At 45.0% G+C, this 20,626-nt stretch overlaps 1 protein-coding gene across 2 annotated transcripts in view; it reads left to right on the top strand.

Annotated features, from left to right (window-relative positions):
- Positions 1 to 4,832: 4,832 nt before the first annotated feature.
- The window catches only part of LOC128685840 (cofilin/actin-depolymerizing factor homolog), a 31,479-nt gene continuing 15,685 nt past the window's right edge, over positions 4,833 to 20,626 (top strand). Inside the window, exon 1 of one of the 2 annotated variants that reach the window (XM_070079740.1) lies at positions 4,833 to 4,922. The gene's annotated coding sequence lies outside the window, so the exon portion shown is untranslated. Of the gene's footprint in view, positions 4,923 to 11,743; positions 11,887 to 20,626 lie in introns of those variants that run through there. The other variant, XM_070079741.1, reaches the window with a different exon arrangement.

Genomic DNA, 20,626 nt, shown 5'->3' with positions numbered 1-20,626 from the left:
AGTTGTGTCCTGAGGTAGTCTACCTAAGTTGTGTTCTGAGGTAGTCTACCTAAGTTGTGTCCTGAGGTAGTCTACCTAAGTTGTGTTCTGAGGTAGTCTACCTAAGTTGTGTCCTGAGGTGGTCTACCTAAGTTGTGTTCTGAGGTAGTCTACCTAAGTTGTGTTCTGAGGTAGTCTACCTAAGTTGTGTTCTGAGGTAGTCTACCTAAGTTGTGTCCTGAGGTAGTCTACCTAAGTTGTGTTCTGAGGTAGTCTACCTAAGTTGTGTCCTGAGGCAGTCTACCTAAGTTGTGTTCTGAGGTAGTCTACCTAAGTTGTGTCCTCAGGTAGTCTACCTAAGTTGTGTTCTGAGGTAGTCTACCTAAGTTGTGTCCTGAGGTAGTCTACCTAAGTTGTGTTCTGAGGTAGTCTACCTAAGTTGTGTCCTGAGGTAGTCTACCTAAGTTGTGTCCTGAGGCAGTCTACCTAAGTTGTGTCCTGAGGTAGTCTACCTAAGTTGTGTCCTGAGGCAGTCTACCTAAGTTGTGTCCTGAGGCAGTCTACCTAAGTTGTGTCCTGAGGCAGTCTACCTAAGTTGTGTCCTGAGGTAGTCTACCTAAGTTGTGTCCTGAGGTAGTCTACCTAAGTTGTGTCCTGAGGTAGTCTACCTAAGTTGTGTCCTGAGGTAGTCTACCTAAGTTGTGTCCTGAGGTAGTCTACCTAAGTTGTGTCCTGAGGTAGTCTACCTAAGTTGTGTCCTGAGGCAGTCTACCTAAGCTAGTTATGAGGAAAGTTGGGTAGTGGTCCGTAGTGTTGTTTGTGATAATGGCTGCTTTTAGTGGGGATATAATATTGATCCAGATATGATCAAGCAATGAGGCGCTTGTCTCTCTGGCTGTCTTGAAGACCCCTGGCTGTCTTGAAGACCCCTGGCTGTCTTCAAGACCCCTGGCTGTCTTGAAGACCCCTGGCTGTCTTCAAGACCCCTGGCTGTCTTCAAGACCCCTGGCTGTCTTCAAGACCCCTGGCTGTCTTCAAGACCCCTGGCTGTCTTCAAGACCCCTGGCTGTCTTCAAGACCCCTGGCTGTCTTCAAGACCCCTGGCTGTCTTCAAGACTCCTGGCTGTCTTCAAGACCTCTGACTGTCTTCAAGACCCCTGGCTGTCTTCAAGACCTCTGACTGTCTTCAAGACCCCTGGCTGTCTTCAAGACCTCTGACTGTCTTCAAGACCCCTGGCTGTCTTTAAGACCCCTGGCTTTCTTCAAGACCCCTGGCTGTCTTCAAGACCTCTGACTGTCTTCAAGACCCCTGTCTGTCTTCAAGACCCCTGGCTGTCTTCAAGACCCCTGGCTGTCTTCAAGACCCCTGGCTGTCTTCAAGACCCCTGGCTGTCTTCAAGACCTCTGACTGTCTTCAAGAACCCTGGCTGTCTTCAAGACCCCTGGCCATCTTCAAGACCCCTGGCTGTCTTCAAGACCCCTGGCTGTCTTCAAGACCTCTGACTGTCTTCAAGAACCCTGGCTGTCTTCAAGACCCCTGGCCATCTTCAAGACCCCTGACTGTCTTTAAAATCCCTGACTGTCTTCAAGACCCCTGACTGTCTTCAAGACCCCTGGCTGTATTCAAGACCCCTGACTCTCTTCAAGACCCCTGGCTGTCTTCAAGACCCCTGGCTGTCTTTAAGACCTCTGTCTTCAAGACCCCTGACTGTCTTCAAGACCCCTGACTGTCTTCAAGACCCCTGGCTGTATTCAAGACCCCTGACTCTCTTCAAGACCCCTGGCTGTCTTCAAGACCCCTGGCTGTCTTTAAGACCTCTGTCTTCAAGACCCCTGGCTGTCTTCAAGACCCCTGACTGTCTTCAAGACCCCTGACTGTCTTCAAGACCCCTGGCTGTCTTGAAAACCCTGGCTGTCTTCAAGACCCCTGACTGTCTTCAAGACCCCTGGCTGTCTTGAAAACCCTGGCTGTCTTCAAGACCCCTGACTGTCTTCAAGACCCCTGACTGTCTTCAAGACCCCTGGCTGTCTTGAAAACCCTGGCTGTCTTCAAGACCCCTGACTGTCTTCAAGACCCCTGACTGTCTTCAAGACCCCTGACTGTCTTCAAGACCCCTGACTGTCTTCAAGAAGGCGCTGGACAGGCACCTGAAGTCAGTACCTGACCAACCGGACTATGGTTTATGCGTTAGTTTACGTTAGTTTAATATGTTAGTTTAATATGTTTATTATGCACCCCATACCCATCCTGTGGGCGGTAGTCAAGAGTGTTAGTTTACGTGCGTCCAACAGTAACAGCCTGTTTGACCATGCTCTGGTTCACCACGAGGAGTGTTCACGGACTGGGCCTCGGGGGCGTTGACCCCCGAAACACCCGCCAGGTATTCAGTTATACTTCACTTGTTGTATGAGTTGTAAGATCACAGGTGTTGCAGGAGTTGCAAGATCAACACAGGTGTTGCATGAGCTGCAAGATCAACGAAGGTGTTGCATGAGTTGCAAGACCAACACATGTGTTGCATGAGTTGCAAGACCAACACAGGTGTTACATGAGTTGCAAAATCAACACATGTGTTGCAAGACCAACACAGGTGTTGCATGAGTTGCAAGACCAACACAGGTGTTGCATGAGTTGCAACATCAATACAGGTGTTGTATTAGTTGCAACATCAACACAGGTGTTGTATTTGCAACAACACAGGTGTTGTATTAGTTGCAACATCAACACAGGTGTTGTATTAGTTGCAACATCAACACAGGTGTTGTATTAGTTGCAACATCAACACAGGTGTTGTATTAGTTGCAACATCAACACAGGTGTTGTATTAGTTGCAACATCAACACAGGTGTTGTATTGCAACATTAACACAGGTGTTGTATGTTGCAACATCAACACAGGTGTTGTATTAGTTGCAACATCAACACAGGTGTTGTATTGGTTGCAACATCAACACAGGTGTTGTATTAGTTGCAACATCAACACAGGTGTTGTATTAGTTGCAACATCAACACAGGTGTTGTATTAGTTGCAACATCAACACAGGTGTATTGCAACATTAACACAGGTGTTGTATGTTGCAACATCAACACAGGTGTTGTATTAGTTGCAACATCAACACAGGTGTTGTATTAGTTGCAACATCGACACAGGTGTTGTATTAGTTGCAACATCAACACAGGTGTTGTATTAGTTGCAACATCAACACAGGTGTTGTATTAGTTGCAACATCAACACAGGTGTTGTATTAGTTGCAACATCAACACAGGTGTTGTATTAGTTGCAATATCAACACAGGTGTTGTATTAGTTGCAACATCAACACAGGTGTTGTATTAGTTGCAACATCAACACAGGTGTTGTATTAGTTGCAACATCAACACAGGTGTTGTATTAGTTGCAACATCAACACAGGTGTTGTATTAGTTGCAACATCAACACAGGTGTTGTATTAGTTGCAACATCAACACAGGTGTTGTATTAGTAGCAACATCAACACAGGTGTTGTATTAGTTGCAACATCAACACAGGTGTTGTATTAGTTGCAACATCAACACAGGTGTTGTAGTAGTTGCAACATCAACACAGGTGTTGTATTAGTTGCAACATCAACACAGGTGTTGTATTAGTTGCAACATCACAGGTGTTGTATTAGTTGCAACGTCAACACAGGTGTTGTATTAGTTGCAACGTCAACACAGGTGTTGTATTAGTTGCAACGTCAACACAGGTGTTGTATTAGTTGCAACGTCAACACAGGTGTTGTATTAGTTGCAACATCAACACAGGTGTTGTATTAGTTGCAACATCAACACAGGTGTTGTATTAGTTGCAACGTCAACACAGGTGTTGTATTAGTTGCAACATCAACACAGGTGTTGTATTAGTTGCAACATCAACACAGGTGTTGTATTAGTTGCAACATCAACACAGGTGTTGTATTAGTTGCAACATCAACACAGGTGTTGTATTAGTTGCAACATCAACACAGGTGTTGTATTAGTTGCAACATCAACACAGGTGTTGTATTAGTTGCAACATCAACACAGGTGTTGTATTAGTTGCAACATCAACACAGGTGTTGTATTAGTAGCAACATCAACACAGGTGTTGTATTAGTTGCAACATCAACACAGGTGTTGTATTAGTTGCAACATCAACACAGGTGTTGTAGTAGTTGCAACATCAACACAGGTGTTGTATTAGTTGCAACATCAACACAGATGTTGTATTAGTTGCAACATCAACACAGATGTTGTATTAGTTGCAACATCACAGATGTTGTATTAGTTGCAACATCAACACAGATGTTGTATTAGTTGCAACATCAACACAGATGTTGTATTAGTTGCAACATCAACACAGATGTATTAGTTGCAACATCAACACAGGTGTTGTATTAGTTGCAACATCAACACAGGTGTTGTATTAGTTGCAACATCAACACAGGTGTTGTATTAGTTGCAACATCAACACAGGTGTTGTATTAGTTGCAACATCAACACAGGTGTTGTATTAGTTGCAACATCAACACAGGTGTTGTAATATGTTAAAGATCAGCCGCCATAGTGTTCTAATTTTTGGAATATAACAAAGTTACTTGTCCCACTCTCATAATTAAGTAATTATCATTATTTTAAAATTATATATATGTAAACACGGCAATCTGTCAATTAATAAAAACATAATTCATAATTTACAAGTGAAAAAGACTAAGTTTTATGGCATGGAGAATAATAAAAATATTTTATTTAATGAATGTTGTTCTAAGTTAAGTCGTATTAATTTATTACAACTCTATTTGTGTAATAATTTATGTGCATAAAGTAAGTAATGTGAAGTGAAAATTGTGTGGAAATAAAGTATATTGAGTGAATGAAGGAAGGTGAAGTCGTGGCCATCAGTCGGAACACAGTGGTCAGCTGCACCACACCTGCCTCTCACACGTCAGTATATTTCTTAGTATTATCAGCCTCTCCTGGTATATATGGCGGTGTGGCTGGTATATATGGTTGTGTTGGTGGTATATGTGGTTGTAGTGGTGCTGGTATATATGGTGATGAGTGAAGTAATGAGAGAGATGACTGGTAATGATAAGTGACTCACCACCCACACCTATCATCCTTCACTATCATTATTATCATTGTTATTATAATGTTATGATGATCACTGAGGGTAATGATGATATAGGAAGATGATCTTGACATTATTATGTCCCCGGGGGGGCGGGGGTGACCCAGGGTAAGTCATGAAGGTCATGTGCTGACTTTCATCAGCGGGGGGCGCCACCCCCTGTACCCCTGGGAGGGGTGATGCTGCTGGGCTCTTGATCAGAGTAACTGGAGCAGCCCTCCCCTGCCCTGGATTAAAAACCTGAGGTCCTCTTAAGATAACCTGTGATGAGTTTTAAAGTGTGGGTGCCAGACCCGCCTGTGTGGGTGCCAGACCCGCCTGTGTGGATGCCAGACCCGCCTGTGTGGGTGCCAGACCCGCCTGTGTGGGTGCCAGACCCGCCTGTGTGGGTGCCAGACCCGCCTGTGTGGGTGCCAGACCCGCCTGTGTGGGTGCCAGACCCGCCTGTGTGGGTGCCAGACCCGCCTGTGTGGGTGCCAGACCCGCCTGTGTGGGTGCCAGACCCGCCTGTGTGGGTGCCAGACCCGCCTGTGTGGGTGCCAGACCCGCCTGTGTGGGTGCCAGACCCGCCTGTGTGGGTGCCAGACCCGCCTGTGTGGGTGCCAGACCCGCCTGTGTGGGTGCCAGACCCGCCTGTGTGGGTGCCAGACCTGCCTGTGTGGGTGCCAGACCTGCCGGAGTGTTATTGGCAGTTCCACATGTACCTGGAGCTCTTTGACTCTTGTGGGTTTAGCACTTAATTTTGATGGTAATGACATGTTTGGAGGTCACTCTGGAGGTCACCCCTCCCCCTCGGGTCTGGTCCCAGACCAGGTCTGATTGATCACTGTTAGTGCCCATTTCTTGCAGTCCAATGTATCTACCACAGCCTGGCTGATCAGCAACTTGCTTGAGGACATTATTGAATTTCATCTTGAAGACAGTCAGGTCTAGAGTATTCTCTACAGTCTGGTTGATCCATAAGTCACACTAACTTTGTTCTATGCAAGATTAACTCTATATCATGTATCATTGTTATCTTTAGGTAATGCTGTAAAATATATAATTGCTGCATATTCTAGCCATGTGTCTTATTATCTTTGCTTAACTCTATGTAATGTAGTATTGTTATATTATGTGTCCCTAACATTTGGGGCCTCGGGACCATATTGGGGCCTCGGGACCATATTGGGGCCTCGGGACCATATTGTCACCAACAGTATTAAATGCCATTTTTATTGCAGATCAATAAAATTTTAACAGGATAGCAATTTCTCTCCAGTGCTGAATAAACTATTAAGTATTTTTAATATTGCATCATTTGTGTTAAACTTTGAATCCAAATTGACCAGGAATATGCATATTGTGCTTGGTTAGGTGCATGTACAGTTAGTTTTGGTATCTTCATCCAGTATTTTTGATAGTGTTGGTAGATTAGTAATTGATCTATACTTTATAAGTTCAGTTTGATCCCTATCCTTATGGATAGTGTTATTCTGGCTTTTCTGGAAAGGTTTGCATAAGTAATTCGTTCTAATATTAACCCTGAACTAAAACACTTTCATGATATTTGCAGTAGGACCCATAGACACTATACCAGACACAAAAATCTCTACATCATTCCTCATGTCCAGCTAAACCTCTACAAAAATTTGGTGTACATAAAAGTGTCTAAAATCTGGAGCTCCCTGCCTGAAAACTCTAGAGCTGCAGACTCTACCATCATTTTCAAAACTATATCATATCTCCCTATCATCAACTAACCAAATGAAAACCACCTAATTCTCCTCTGGTATCATGAACACATCCAAAACAATATAGTCTTACTCACATTTTCTGTAATTCCCCCTCCCCTCAAGGAAGGTTCCTTGATGTTGGTGAGGGGCTCTTGATTTAGGGAATTGGATCTGTGCTCCAGTTCCCCGAATTAAGCCTGAATGCCTTCCACATCCCCCCCCCCCCAGGCGCTGTATAATCCTCCGGGTTTAGCGCTTCCCCCTTGATTATAATAATAATAATAATGTAATTCCCCCTAATTTACACTTACACTCACCCAAATGACTGTAAACAAAATTCCTAATACAGTGGAACCTTGTTTTTCGGCCACTGTGTTTATCGGCTGATTCGTATTTAGGCTAGTTTTTCGGTGGAAATTTTGCTCCACATTTCAGCCATTGTCTCGTATATTGGTCATATTAAGAAGCTGATGTGGCTTGTTTATTAAGTGCGACTGTAAAACAAGCCACCATGGGCAGGGAGTGTAGCAGGCATGGAGGCAGGGAGTGTGGCATGGAGGGAGGCAGGGAGTGTGGCATGGAGGGAGGCAGGGAGTGTGGCATGGAGGGAGGCAGGGAGTGTGGCATGGAGGGAGGCAGGGAGTGTGGCATGGAGGGAGGCAGGGAGTGTGGCATGGAGGGAGGCAGGGAGTGTGGCATGGAGGGAGGCAGGGAGTGTGGCATGGAGGGAGGCAGGGAGTGTGGCATGGAGGGAGGCAGGGAGTGTGGCATGGATGGAGGCAGGGAGTGTGGCATGGAGGGAGGCAGGGAGTGTGGCATGGAGGGAGGCAGGGAGTGTGGCATGGAGGGAGGCAGGGAGTGTGGCATGGAGGGAGGCAGGGAGTGTGGCATGGAGGGAGGCAGGGAGTGTGGCATGGAGGGAGGCAGGGAGTGTGGCATGGAGGGAGGCAGGGAGTGTGGCATGGAGGGAGGCAGGGAGTGTGGCATGGAGGGAGGCAGGGAGTGTGGCATGGAGGGAGGCAGGGAGTGTGGCATGGAGGGAGGCAGGGAGTGTGGCATGGAGGGAGGCAGGGAGTGTGGCATGGAGGGAGGCAGGGAGTGTGGCATGGAGGGAGGCAGGGAGTGTGGCATGGAGGGAGGCAGGGAGTGTGGCATGGAGGGAGGCAGGGAGTGTGGCATGGATGGAGGCAGGGAGTGTGGCATGGATGGAGGCAGGGAGTGTGGCATGGATGGAGGCAGGGGGTGTGGCATGGATGGAGGCAGGGGGTGTGGCATGGAGAGAGGGAGGGAGGGAGTGAGTGTGGCATGGAGGGAGGGAGGGAGTGTGGCATGGAGGGAGGGAGGGAGTGTGGCATGGAGGGAGGGAGTGTGGCATGGAGGGAGGGAGAGAGTGTGGCATGGAGGGAGGGAGAGAGTGTGGCATGGAGGGAGGGAGAGAGAGTGGCATGGAGGGAGGGAGAGAGAGTGGCATGGAGGGAGGGAGAGAGTGTGGCATGGAGGGAGGGAGAGAGTGTGGCATGGAGGGAGGGAGAGAGTGTGGCATGGAGGGAGGGAGAGAGTGTGGCATGGAGGGAGGGAGAGAGTGTGGCATGGAGGGAGGGAGAGAGTGTGGCATGGAGGGAGGGAGAGAGTGTGGCATGGAGGGAGGGAGAGAGTGTGGCATGGAGGGAGGGAGAGTGTGGCATGGAGGGAGGGAGAGAGTGTGGCATGGAGGGAGGGAGAGAGTGTGGCATGGAGGGAGGGAGAGAGTGTGGCATGGAGGGAGGGAGAGAGTGTGGCATGGAGGGAGGGAGAGAGTGTGGCATGGAGGGAGGGAGAGAGTGTGGCATGGAGGGAGGGAGAGAGTGTGGCATGGAGGGAGGGAGAGAGTGTGGCATGGAGGGAGGGAGAGAGTGTGGCATGGAGGGAGGGAGAGAGTGTGGCATGGAGGGAGGGAGAGAGTGTGGCATGGAGGGAGGGAGAGAGTGTGGCATGGAGGGAGGGAGAGAGTGTGGCATGGAGGGAGGGAGAGAGTGTGGCATGGAGGGAGGGAGAGAGTGTGGCATGGAGGGAGGGAGAGAGTGTGGCATGGAGGGAGGGGGAGAGAGAGAGAGTGTAGCATGGAGGGAGGGAGGGAGTGTAGCATGGAGGGAGGGAGGGAGTGTAGCATGGAGGGAGGGAGGGAGTGTAGCATGGAGGGAGGGAGGGAGTGTAGCATGGAGGGAGGGAGGGAGGGAGTGTAGCATGGAGGGAGGGAGGGAGTGTAGCATGGATGGAGGGAGGGAGTGTAGCATGGATGGAGGGAGGGAGGGAGTGTAGCATGGAGGGAGGGAGGGAGGGAGGGAGTGTAGCATGGAGGGAGGGAGGGAGGGAGGGAGGGAGTGTAGCATGGAGGGAGGGAGGGAGTGTAGCATGGAGGGAGGGAGTGTAGCATGGAGGGAGGGAGGGAGGGAGGGAGGGAGTGTAGCATGGAGGGAGGGAGGGAGTGTAGCATGGAGGGAGGGAGGGAGTGTAGCATGGAGGGAGGGAGGGAGTGTAGCATGGAGGGAGGGAGGGAGTGTAGCATGGAGGGAGGGAGGGAGTGTAGCATGGAGGGAGGGAGGGAGTGTAGCATGGAGGGAGGGAGGGAGGGAGTGTAGCATGGAGGGAGGGAGGGAGGGAGGGAGGGAGTGTAGCATGGAGGGAGGGAGGGAGGGAGTGTAGCATGGAGGGAGGGAGGGAGGGAGGGAGTGTAGCATGGAGGGAGGGAGGGAAGGAGGGAGTGTAGCATGGAGGGAGGGAGGGAGGGAGGGAGGGAGTGTAGCATGGAGGGAGGGAGGGAGGGAGTGTAGCATGGAGGGAGGGAGTGTAGCATGGAGGGAGGGAGGGAAGGAGGGAGGGAGTGTAGCATGGAGGGAGGGAGGGAGTGTAGCATGGAGGGAGGGAGGGAGTGTAGCATGGAGGGAGGGAGGGAGGGAGTGTAGCATGGAGGGAGGGAGGGAGGGAGGGAGGGAGTGTAGCATGGAGGGAGGGAGGGAGGGAGGGAGGGAGGGAGTGTAGCATGGAGGGAGGGAGGGAGTGTAGCATGGAGGGAGGGAGGGAGGGAGGGAGTGTAGCATGGAGGGAGGGAGGGAGGGAGGGAGTGTAGCATGGAGGGAGGGAGGGAGGGAGGGAGGGAGTGTAGCATGGAGGGAGGGAGGGAGTGTAGCATGGAGGGAGGGAGGGAGGGAGTGTAGCATGGAGGGAGGGAGGGAGGGAGTGTAGCATGGAGGGAGGGAGGGAGTGTAGCATGGAGGGAGGGAGGGAGGGAGTGTAGCATGGAGGGAGGGAGGGAGTGTAGCATGGAGGGAGGGAGGGAGGGAGGGAGTGTAGCATGGAGGGAGGGAGTGTAGCATGGAGGGAGTGTAGCATGGAGGGAGTGTAGCATGGAGGGAGGGAGTGTAGCATGGAGGGAGGGAGGGAGGGAGTGTAGCATGGAGGGAGGGAGGGAGGGAGTGTAGCATGGAGGGAGGGAGGGAGGGAGGGAGTGTAGCATGGAGGGAGGGAGGGAGTGTAGCATGGAGGGAGGGAGGGAGGGAGTGTTGCTTGGAGGGAGGGAGGGAGTGAAGCATGGAGGCATGGAGGGAGGGAGGGAGTGTAGCATGGAGGGAGGGAGGGAGTGTAGCATGGAGGGAGGGAGGGAGTGTAGCATGGAGGGAGGGAGTGTAGCATGGAGGGAGGGAGTGTAGCAGGCATGCAGGGAGGGAGTGTAGCAGGCAGGCAGGGAAGTGTAGCAGGCAGGCAAGGAAGTGTAGCAGGCAGGCAGGGAAGTGTAGCAGGCAGGCAGGGAAGTGTAGCAGGCAGGCAGGGAAGTGTAGCAGGCAGGCAGGGAAGTGTAGCAGGCAGGCAGGGAAGTGTAGCAGGCAGGCAGGGAAGTGTAGCAGGCAGGCAGGGAAGTGTAGCAGGCAGGCAGGGAAGTGTAGCAGGCAGGCAGGCAGGGAAGTGTAGCAGGCAGGCAGGCAGGGAAGTGTAGCAGGCAGGCAGGGAAGTGTAGCAGGCAGGCAGGGAAGTGTAGCAGGCAGGCAGGGAAGTGTAGCAGGCAGGCAGGGAAGTGTAGCAGGCAGGCAGGGAAGTGTAGCAGGCAGGCAGGGAAGTGTAGCAGGCAGGCAGGGAAGTGTAGCAGGCAGGCAGGGAAGTGTAGCAGGCAGGCAGGGAAGTAACCCCAGAGAAAGCTTTGGTACCTGAAGTCCTTGTGGAGGGGGATTTCCCTTCCAAACACTAATCATTCCTCCCTCTCTCTTCCCTGTCTTCTATAAGTCAACAAGAGTCTTCAATAAAGGTATGCAAGTGATTTAAATATTCATTTATTTTATTTAGTTCTCATTGTTGTGTGTATGTAAAACTATAATTAATGTTTAAAAAATGTTTTTTTGTTAATATTTTTTGGGTGTCTGGAATGGATTAATTGTATTTACATTAATTCTTATGGGAAATATTGCTTCGAATTTAGGCCAGTTCGAATTTAGGCCGACCTTCTGGAACGGATTACAGCCGAAAAATGCGGTTCCACTGTATAACTATTGCCTGTTAAATCTTAAGTTTGTCCTAAGTTTGCCTAAGATACTCTCCCAATATACGAGCTTTAATAGAAACGGTGTACACTGTATCATGCCAAGACCCTCACTATTATAAATCTATTTACGTATTTATATATTTATGCATGTATCTAATAATGTATGTTCAAATGTACTGCTCCATAACCTATATCAATATACTGTAGAGTATGAATTAGTATTAGTCTGCCTGAAATGCCTAGGCATGCTAGTGGCTTTCTTTGTAATTAATATTGTATAACATGTAAACCACACATTGTAAGCTTTACAAGGAAATAAACATTGTCATTGTTACTGTCAAAAGTATTGGTTGGTGGTGGATGTGGATGTTCGGTGGTAGTAGTGGTGTAGTTTGAAAATGTATCATGTAGATAAGACACACAAGATAAGATGAGTGTGCGCTTATCAGGTGTTAACTCTTGTAACTGGTGTGGTGGTGGAATTTTGCACTTCAGTATTGTACACGTCTTTTTCCTGTGTTGGTTCTTAAAGTTTTACATTTAGTGATCCAGGTAAGAGCTGCTACATTTCATAACTTAGTAAGTTATTTCACTGTGTGAATATGCTCATGTACTGGTTAAATTGATCTCGTTTTACTAAAGTGCTTTTGATAATGCAGTGGTCCCCTTGTTATAATATTAATCCATTCCAGAAGACATATTGTACCTCAAAACTGTTGTAACTCAAACCCCAATATAGTACACATGGTTTTGTGGCAGTTCATTCCAGTACTCCGAACGTGTAACTTTTAATGTATCTTGAACTTGAAGGGTTGGTGTGGTGGTGGTGGGGAGGAGGTTACTAGTTAGAAAGAAGAGTTCCTTCCAACTGCTGCCTCTGGGAGGGGGGGGGGGAGCAATCCAGAGTTGTTCATATGACACTTTCTTTTGAGAGACTTAAAATGAGTTAAAACATTATCTTTGAAAACCTAGGAAGCGAGTTCAGTTTTTGTCAGTATCTGGGTGCTTTCGTGTGATTCTTTTCACACCTTCCCAGTGAGTAAGCAACTCCTGCATTTCTGTTGATTATGCTATGGTCATCTATCTCCACTTCTTCTCCATACTTAGATATTTATTTATTTATTTATTTATTTATAATTTGAGCACACATACAGAGGTACAAAAAAATACAGATAAGAGCAGCATGCCAAAGCCACTTATACTATGCATAGCATTACGGGCTGGCTTAAAATTAACTTAAGATTAACTAAGCAATGATGAGATCAGTGAAAAACATTAATGTAAACTGATTACTATAAAGCACAAGTGAGTATTACAAAGACAGGTCATATTACCTGGAGTTTACCTGGAGAGAGTTTCGGGGGTCAACGCCCCCGCGGCCCGGTCTGTGACCAGGCCTCCTGGTGGATCAGCGCCTGATCAACCAGGCTGTTGCTGCTGGCTGCACGCAAACCAACGTACGAGCCACAGCCCGGCTGATCAGGAACTGACTTTAGGTGCTTGTCCAGTGCCAGCTTGAAGACTGCCAGGGGTCTGTTGGTAATCCCCCTTATGTGTGCTGGGAGGCAGTTGAACAGTCTCGGTCCCCTGACACTTATTGTATGGTCTCTTAACGTGCTAGTGACACCCCTGCTTTTCATTGGGGGGATGGTGCATCGTCTGCCAAGTCTTTTGCTTTCGTAGTGAGTGATTCGCGGTGCAAGTTCGGTACTAGTCCCTCTAGGATTTTCCAGGTGTATATAATCATGTATCTCTCCCTCCCATGCTCCAGGAATACAGGTTTAGAAACCCCTCAAGCGCCTCCCAGTAATTGAGGTGTTTTATCTCCGTAGCGCTCGTGAAAGTTCTCTGTACATTTTCTAGGTCGGCAATTTCACCTGCCTTGAAAGGTGCTGTTAGAGTGCAGCAATATTCCAGCCTAGATAGAACAAGTGACCTGAAGAGTGTCATCATGGGCTTGGCCTCCCTAGTTTTGAAGGTTCTCATTATCCATCCTGTCATTTTTCTAGCAGATGCGATTGATACAATGTTATGGTCCTTGAAGGTGAGATCCTCCACATAATCACTCCCAGGTCTTTGACGCTGGTGTTTCGCTTCTATTTTGTGGCCAGAATTTGTTTTGTACTCTGATGAAGATTTAATTTCTCATGTTTACCATATCTGAGTAATTGAAATTTCTCATCGTTGAACTTCATATTGTTTTCTGCAGCCCACTGAAAGATTTGGCTGATGTCCGCTGAGCCTTGCAGTGTCTGCAATGGAAGACACTGTCATGCAGATTCGGGTGTCATCTGCAAAGGAAGACACGGTGCTGTGGCTGACATCCTTGTCTATGTCGGATATGAGGATGAGGAACAAGATGGGAGCTAGTACTGTGCCTTGTGGAACAGAGCTTTCACCGTAGCTGCCTCGACTTTACTCTGTTGACGACTACCTCTGTGTTCTGTTAGTGAGGAAATTATAGATCCATCGACCAACTTTTCCTGTTATTCCTTTAGCGCATTTTGTGCGCTATTACGCCATGGTCACACTTGTCAAGGCTTTTGCAAAGTCTGTATATATTACATCTGCATTCTTTTTGTCTTCTAGTGCATTTAGGACCTTGTCGTAGTGATCCAGTAGTTGAGACAGACAGGAGCGACCTGTTCTAAACCCATGTTGCCCTGGGTTGTGTAACTGATGGGTTTCTAGATGGGTGGTGATCTTGCTTCTATGACCCTTTCAAAGATTTTTATGATATGGGATGTTAGTGCTATTGGTCTGTAGTTCTTTGTTGTTGCTTTACTGCCCCCTTTGTGGAGTGGGGCTATGTCTGTTGTTTTTAGTAACTGAGGGACGACTCGTGTCCATGCTCCCTCTCCATAGGATGGAAAAGGCTCGTGATAGGGGCTTCTTGCAGTTCTTGATGAACACAGAGTTCCATGAGTCTGGCCCTGGGGGCAGAGTGCATGGGCATGTCATTTATCGCCTGTTCGAAGTCATTTGGCGTCAGGATAACATCGGATAGGCTTGTGTTAATCAAATTTTGTGGCTCTCTCATAAAAAATTCATTTTGATCTTCGACTCTCAGTCTGGTTAGCGGCTTGCTAAAAACTGAGTCATATTGGGACTTGAGTAGCTCACTCATTTCCTTGCTGTCATCTGTGTAGGACCCATCTTGTTTAAGTAGGGGCCCAATACTGGACGTTGTTCTCGATTTTGATTTGGCATAGGAGAAGAAATACTTTGGGTTTCTTTCGATTTCATTTATGGCTTTTAGTTCTTCCCGCGATTCCTGACTCCTAAAGGATTCTTTTAGCTTAAGTTCGATGCTTGCTATTTCTCTGACCAGTGTCTCCCTGCGCATTTCTGATATATTGACCTCTTTTAGCCGCTCTGTTATTCTTTTCCGTCGCCTGTAAAGGGAGCGCCTGTCTCTTTCTATTTTACATCTACTCCTCCTTTTTCTTAGAGGAATAAGCCTTGTGCATACATCGAGTGCCACCGAGTTAATCTGTTCTAGGCATAAGTTTGGGTCTGTGTTGCTTAGTATATCTTCCCAGCTTATATCGGTTAGGACTTGGTTTACTTGGTCCCACTTTATGTTTTTGTTATTGAAGTTGAATTTGGTGAATGCTCCCTCGTGACTAGTCTCATTTTGTCGGTCTGGGGCTCCACGCATACATGTCTGAACCTCAATTATGTTGTGATCTGAGTATATTGTTTTTGATATGGTGACATTTCTTATCAGATCATCATTGTTAGTGAAGATGAGGTCTAGTGTATTCTCCAGTCTAGTAGGCTCTATTATTTGCTGGTTTAAATTGAATTTTGTGCAGAGATTTAAAAGCTCGTGTGAGTGTGAGTTTTCATCAGAGCTGCCTCCTGGTGTTATTACTGCAACAATATTATTTGCTATATTCCTCCATTTTAGGTGCCTTAAGTTGAAATCCCCCAGGAGCAAGATGTTGGGTGCAGGAGCTGGAAGATTTTCCAGACAGTGGTCAATTTTTAACAGCTGTTCCTGGAATTGCTGGGATGTTGCATCCGGAGGCTTGTAGACTACCACAATGACTAGGTTTTGGTTCTCGACCTTTACTGCTAAAACTTCCACTACGTCATTTGAGGCATTAAGCAGTTCTGTGCAAACAAGTGACTCTGCAATGTACAGGCCAACCCCCCCCTTTTGCCTGTTCACTCTGTCACATCTGTATAGGTTGTAACCTGGGATCCATATTTCGTTGTCCAAGTGATCCTTTATGTGGGTCTCAGTGAAAGCCGCGAACATTGCCTTTGCCTCTGCAAGCAGTCCACGGATGAAAGGTATTTTGTTGTTTATTGCTGGCTTTAGACCCTGTATATTTGCAAAGAAGAATGTTATCGGACTGGTGGTATTGTTGGTACTGGGGGGGGATTTTTTTTCCGGCATTAGTATCTGTATCTGTTGGTTTGGAGTGGATATGGTTATGGTGGATATGAGTGGATATGGTTGCATGCATTGTTGTAAATTCAGTAGAATGGAGTATTCTGTTAGGTAGTGTATTTAAAAAATAATAAAGTTAGATTGGGTTTTAGGTTTAACATTTATGTGATATAATTGTGAGAAACATTTAAGATATACAATTTATAAGGTTCAGTTATTCAGTATTTATTTGGTTTTGGGTGAGTAAGTGATCTTTGAGAAGAGACTTGAATTTATAAACAGGTAGTGTTTCTTTTATATTTACAGGTAATGAATTCCAGATTTTAGGGCCTTTTATGTGCATTGAGTTTTTGCATAGCGTGAGATGGACACGAGGAATATCAAAGAGTGATCTGTGCCTTGTGTTATGGTCATGTGTTCTGTTGAGGTTGGCAAGGAGATGTTTGAGGGGAGGGTTAATATCAGAGTTGAGTGTTCTATGTATGTAATAGGTGCAGTAATAAGTATGGATGTTTTGTATGGTGAGTAGGTTGAGTGTATTGAATATTGGTGGAGTGTGCTGCCTGTAGTGAGAATTTATCATCATTCTAACTGCAGCCTTTTGTTGGGTAATTAGTGGTCTGAGATGGTTACTTGTTGTTGAGCCCCATGCACAAATTCCATAGGTGAGATAGGGGTAAATAAGAGAGTGATATAGGGCCAGGAGGGCTGACTGTGGAGCATAGTACCGTATCTTCGATAGTATGCCTACAGTCTTGGAAATTTTCTTAGAAATTTGTTGTATATGTGTATGAAATTTGAGTCTATTATCAAGGTGGATTCCTAAGAATTTTCCCTCTGTTAGCTTTGTGATAGGTGATCCGTTTATCATTATGTTAAGAGGGACATCTGTAGCTCTGTTACCAAACTGAATGAAGTAGGTTTTGTCAATGTTTAGTGTAAGTTTGTTAGTACTCATCCAGGTAGATATTTTCTGTAATTCGGTATTTACAGTATTGGCTAGCGTGACTGGGCTCGGGTGGGAGAAGACGTATGTTGTGTCATCAGCAAATAGTGTGGGTTTGAGTAATTGCGAAGCATTTGGTAGGTCATTTATGTATAGGAGAAAGAGAAGAGGGCCAAGGACACTTCCCTGTGGGACACCAACTGTAATTGGTTGTGCAGAAGAGTTTGCCCCATTTGCGTACACATATTGGCTTCTGTTGCTGAGGTATGACTTGAGGTAGTTGAGGGAGTGCCCTCTTATACCATAGTGTGACAATTTTACGTGGAGGAAGTCATGGTCAACTGTATCAAAAGCTTTACGTAAGTCAATGAAGATCCCCAGTGGGACTTCTTTTTTCTCTATTGCAGTGTATATATGTTCTAGCATGTGTATAATAGCATCATTAGTATTTTTATTAGGCCTGAATCCAAATTGGCAGGGGTTGAGTATGTTTTGGGAGATAAGGTAGGAGTAGATTCGTTTATGAATTAATTTTTCGAAGATTTTTGAGAGAGGGTGTAAGTTGGATATTGGCCTATAGTTATTCAACTCTGTTTGGTCTCCTCCTTTGTGGATCGGGGTGACCCTTGCTATTTTGAGTACTGTAGGGAAGGTGGAGGATTCAATGGATTTGTTAAAGAGTGTTGCAATGATTGGTGATAGCACTTGTGACACTTTTTTGTATATAAAGGGTGGTAAGGTATTTAAATCTCCTGCCTTGTTTTTTAGTGCGTTGATAATAAGGGAGACTTCGTATGGGTTAGTCGGAGCTAGGAACAGTGTGTTCGGGTAGTTGCCGGTGAGGTAGTCATTTGGTGGGGTATCTGAGCTTGGGATTTTATTGGCAAGGTTTTGTCCTATAGTGGAGAAGAAATCATTGAGTCTGTTTGCTGTTTCTGTTGGTGGGAGTTGGGGTTCATCTGATTTTGCTAATTTTATTTCGCTATTTCGTGATATCTTTTTTGTTCCCAGAATTTCTGATAGGGTTTTCCAGGTCTTTTTTATATCACCTCGTAAGTTGGATAATCTGTTCTCATAATACAATTTTTTTGCCCTTCTTATCAGGCTGGTTAGGATTGACGAGTAACGTTTTGTTTGGTCTCTGGTTATGTGACCCATTCTGTACTGTTTTTCATATTGGTGTTTTGTATTTATGGATTTGAGAATGCTGGGTGTTAGCCAGGGACTGTTCAGTCTCTTAGCTGTCATCTGCTTAGTTTTTTTAGGGCAGTGCTTGTTATAGAGGTATTGGGTCTTTTTTAGAAAATTATTAATACATTCGTCAATATCTGTATTGATTTCTAGCTCAGTGTGCCAGTCAATGTTTGCTACTGCTGTTGTGAAGTTATTAATGGCTGCCTCATTGTGAAGTCTGAAGGTGACTTTAGTAGTGTCTTGGGGTAATTTACCAAGAGTTGTTATGAGGAAAGTAGGGTAGTGGTCTGTGGTATTATCTGTAATTATGCCTGATTTTAAAGGGGATATGGTGTTGGTCCAGATGTGGTCAAGTAGGGAAACACTAGTCTCTGTAACTCTTGTAGGTTTTGTTACTGTTGGTAGCAACATACAGTTACTCATTGTGTTTGTGAATTCAGTAACGTGTGGGTCCTGGTCTTGCAGGAGATTTATATTGAAGTCACCTGAGAGTAGTAAGTGATCTTTGTTCATGCGTGCATCAGTTATCATACTTCCTAGGTTTTGACTAAATTGGCTAATGTTTGACTGTGGAACTCTGTAGATGTTTATCAATGTGAGAGGTTTTTGTAGGTATTTGGATTTGAATTTGGCTATTATATATTCCCCATGTTCATCTCTTGTGCAAGTATTAGTGATACATTCTAGTTGGTCTGAGTAGTATATGGCTGTGCCACCCCCTTGTTGGTCTGGCCTACAGTTGTGTATGGCTGTGTAACCAGGAATGGCATAGACATCTGTACTATCAGGCTTTAGCCAGGTTTCAGTTAGTGTAATGATGGACATATTGGCATGTAAGGAATTTAGTAATGCTATGAGGTCATCGTAATGCTTGCTTAAAGATCTGATATTGTAGTTAAAGATAGTTATGTTGTTGTTGGCACTGAGAAGTGCCTTTGATTGTTCTGCAGTGTAGTAATTACAGTAACTGTTTGATTCATTTAAGTCATTAAATAAGAGGTTGGTATCAGGATCAATGCTTGTAATCATAAGATTTGTAGTGAATCTATAGTTAGAATTAAGTATAAAACAAAGTAAATAGTCTTAAGCTAAAAAATAGCACCTGAATTATTTAACAAATGTAAAATAATGAGCTAAGGTAGTTTTTTTTTTTTAAGCTAAAATAAAGGAGACAATATAAAAGGGACTAGTACAAATAAAGTGATGATCAAATAATGGAGCTTGGGAATATGATAGTAGGTAGTACTATAAAATAAATGAGCTTTGGAATATAATGGCAAAATTGTGAACTTGTTCTACTTTAGCACCTGAGAATAGCACCTTGATTATTTTAACAATTGTGAATGTATAAACTAGGGTAGTTATATAAAGCTAAAATAAAGGAGAAAATATATAAGGGACTAAAATTAAGTAATGGTAAACAAAGTTAAATGGACAGATGTTCACTATGAAATAATATTGGTTTAGGAGTAAGATCTGATTTGTAATATTAGATAAATTGAGCAGTTTATTGCACAATAAAAGTAAAAAAAAATGAGGTAGTTGGTACTAGCTAGCAAAAGATAGTTTTGGTACTTGCAAAAAAGTAATTGGAATATACACTAATTGCATACACAATGTAAAGTGACTAAAAAACAAGTAGTGATAAACAAAATTAAATGGACAGGTAAGAAAAAATGAATATTATTAATTTGGAGTAAGATTTGACTTGTAATTTAAAATTATGAGCAATTAATAGCAGTAAGAAAGAATTATAGAGTATTGGAGGTAGTTGGCATTAGCTAGTGATGAAAAATAATAAAAATAATAATGTACAATATAATAGTAACGTACACTATATGCACCACACGTATATATGTATTAAGGGCACTTATCTAATCTGTTACAGAAATGTCAGCTTTTTTATTTATTTATTTATTTATTTAAAAATTTGTGCACACATACAGAGGTACAAAAAATACAGAAAAGAGCAGTATGCCAAAGCCACTTATACTATGCATAGCATTACGGGCTGGCTTAAAATTAACTTAAGATGAACTAAGCAATGATGACATCGGTGATAAAACTTTAATGTAAACAGATTACTATAAAGCACAAGTGAGTATTACAAAGACAGGTCATATGGTTGTATGCATTGTTGTACATTCAGTAGAATGGAGTATTCTGTTAGGTAGTGTATTTAAAAAATAATAAAGTTAGATTGGGTTTTAGGTTTAACATTTATGTGATATAATTGTGAGAAACATTTAAGATATACAATTTATAAGGTTCAGTTATTCAGTATTTATTTGGTTTTGGGTGAGTAAGTGATCTTTGAGAAGAGACTTGAATTTATAAACAGGTAGTGTTTCTTTTATATTTACAGGTAATGAGTTCCAGATTTTAGGGCCTTTTATGTGCATTGAGTTTTTGCATAGTGTGAGATGGACACGAGGAACATCAAAGAGTGATCTGTGCCTTGTGTTATGGTCATGTGTTCTGTTGAGGTTGGCAAGGAGATGTTTGAGGGGAGGGTTAATATCAGAGTTAAGTGTTCTATGTATGTAATAGGTGCAGTAATAAGTATGAATGTTTTGTATGGTGAATAGGTTTAGTGTATTGAATATTGGTGGAGTGTGCTGCCTATAGTGAGAATTTGTTATCATTCTAACTGCAGCCTTTTGTTTGGTAATTAGTGGTCTGAGATGGTTACTTGTTGTTGAGCCCCATGCACAAATTCCATAGGTGAGATAGGGGTAAATAAGAGAGTG

Source organism: Cherax quadricarinatus, unplaced genomic scaffold (assembly GCF_038502225.1).
Source record: "Cherax quadricarinatus isolate ZL_2023a unplaced genomic scaffold, ASM3850222v1 Contig12, whole genome shotgun sequence".
Taxonomy (NCBI): domain Eukaryota; kingdom Metazoa; phylum Arthropoda; class Malacostraca; order Decapoda; family Parastacidae; genus Cherax; species Cherax quadricarinatus.
The sequence above is the reverse complement of the archived record's forward strand: the minus strand, read 5'-3'. Positions and strand labels throughout refer to the sequence as shown.